Source organism: Cynocephalus volans, chromosome 13 (genome assembly GCF_027409185.1).
Source record: "Cynocephalus volans isolate mCynVol1 chromosome 13, mCynVol1.pri, whole genome shotgun sequence".
Classification (NCBI taxonomy): domain Eukaryota; kingdom Metazoa; phylum Chordata; class Mammalia; order Dermoptera; family Cynocephalidae; genus Cynocephalus; species Cynocephalus volans.
The window spans coordinates 57,174,275-57,176,516 of NC_084472.1; the positions used below are offsets into that span (position 1 = coordinate 57,174,275).

At 50.4% G+C, this 2,242-nt stretch overlaps 1 pseudogene; it reads left to right on the forward strand.

The window, feature by feature from the left end:
* The first annotated feature begins 744 nt into the window (after positions 1-744).
* Positions 745-1,438, forward strand: LOC134361688 (Fanconi anemia core complex-associated protein 24-like; annotated as a pseudogene).
* The last annotated feature ends 804 nt before the right edge of the window (positions 1,439-2,242 follow it).

The following is a 2,242-nucleotide window of genomic DNA, read 5'->3' on the forward strand; positions in this document are numbered from 1 at the left end:
AGGAGGGAAAGAGGAATCCCGGGCCATTCGCTCGCCCACCAAAAGGAACAAGGCTAGGGCTGTTCGGGTCAGCCGGCGGCAGACCTGACAGTATTTATCACATAGACAGAGAAAGAAGAGGTCCAGAGACAGAGCTCTGGGCACTCCCGTGGCTAGAGCGATGGGAAGGCACCAGCCAGGAGATAGGAAGGAAGGATCTGGGAGGTAGGTGACAAACCCAGAGGAGTGTGGTGTCTCAGAAGACACATGAAGAACTGACTCAAGGAGGAGGTGTGCCCAACTACCCCAAGTGATACTGATGGGTCAATAAGATGAGGACTGAGGACTGACAACAGAGACCATTGTCAAGAGCAGATTCCATGGAAGAGTGACAGGAACATCTGATCGAAGTGGGTCCAGTCAACAAGGGGCATGAACTCAGGTAGTGTCACGGGAGCCTGTAGACTGGGGACGGGGTGGGGGTCCCTGCTGGCTCAACCCCTGCCCTGGACTGGACTGAGGAGCCATGGTGTGGACCGAGCTGAGGTGTCAGGGGCCAGGCAGGTGAAGAAAATGAGGGATGTGACTTCCAGAACAGGAATCTTCTGGTTCTTAGATTTTCAGCAATTATTTCAGTGTTTGCAAGAATGCTCAGCAGATGGGATCTGCCAAAGAGGCCCAGGCTTCGAGCAGAGTGGGGAGCAGTGTGCAGGAGAGCCTGCTCAAGTGCCATCTTGCATTTCCCTTATTAGACTGAGACCACCGATGGAAAGGAAGTCCCCTGATGGCACAGGCCCTGTGCACGTGCGCCAGTGAGAAATGGCGCAGGTCACAGCTAGCGCACGGGATGCAAGGGGAGATTACCCTGTCTTTGAGGATGACCTGACACCAGGAGATTCTCCCTATCTAACAGACCCTGCATTCTTTATATCACCGAAGCTGATTTGGTGGCAGGAAATGGATACAGAAAGAGGATTGTTCGGGTTAGAAATTCCAGTAATCTCCAAAGGATTGTAGTAGTTGAACAAATACAGCTGAGTGAAGAATACTTCCCAGCCATTCAGAAGTTTACTGTGCTGGGCCTTGCGATGGTGTTGCTTCCAGTGATCAGCCAGACAGAAGCGTCCTGCCCTGTCATCCAGTTAAACAGCAAGCCAAGGAGCCCAGGAAGAAGCCTTTTCTCAGGAAGAAACAGGCTCTGCTCTCTGAGCCATCCCTCCCTCGAACTGAGCAGTGGGTCCCAGGAGCTGGAAAAGTTAAAGCGCCCCCTTCTGCTTCCGAAGTGTCCAAGTACCCAGCAGCTGAGTACTGCTTGCATCCAAGGATGCCAGCCGGTGTTGGACACGCAGTAGCACAGCAAATCCGTGCCTTCTTCTCAAGTCCAGGGGACAGCTGGCCTCACGTCTACTACGTTTTCTCATTTAGACCACAAACGACAGGGTCTTGTTTTTGTATTTAAAAACCAAGAAAAAGGATTTCCTCTCACAGCAACTAGTGAAAGATGAAGGCAAGGCCTGCATGGCACCTGCAGGTTGTCCTGCCTTGCCATCTGGGCTGGGCATCTGAGTTGGTGGCCACAGGTGGCCCTGCCCTCATTCTGCTAAGACGAAAAGGACCAGTGGGGATCTTCCTAAGAGATACAAGGACTCTCATTGTCAGCAAAAAGCTGGTTAGGCTAGATTTTAATGTGTGACCTCGACCTGCTTCTATCTTGGAAAGATCTAAAGTTTCAAATGGCAGATGTGACCATCTAAAGGAAACAAATCTACACCGAAGCACTGGATGTGGTAAGCCCCTGGTTCCTCTTGTTGGAGCTGCTGTTCTTTAGGTCTGTTCTTCATGTACCTGTGCTTTGAGGGCTGTTGCCAGTGTAAATAAACATTACACATTTGTACCTCATCCAGCTGGGGAAAAGAACAATTACACACGAGTTCCTTCTTTCTTTCCTTTGTTCTCCCATTCCTCCCTTCCTGCCCTTTTTCTTTTCTTCTCTTTTCTTTTCTAGCCATACCGTTTGTTTGTTATCACTGAATATGCCTTCTGAACAAAGAAAGCCTGGAGACTGAAGTTCCCATTTAAGGATGAAAAATCGGTGTATACGAGGAAGAAGAGAATGTGTGCGTGTGTGTGTGTGTGTGTGTGTGTGTGTGTGTGTGTGTGTGTACCCCGACAATGGGAGGGTTCTCAAGAAAATGTTAGGGGCAGCTGCACCCAGTGAGGGGGCCAGGGGCTGGGGATTGAAAGGTGCAATTGCCCATTCAAA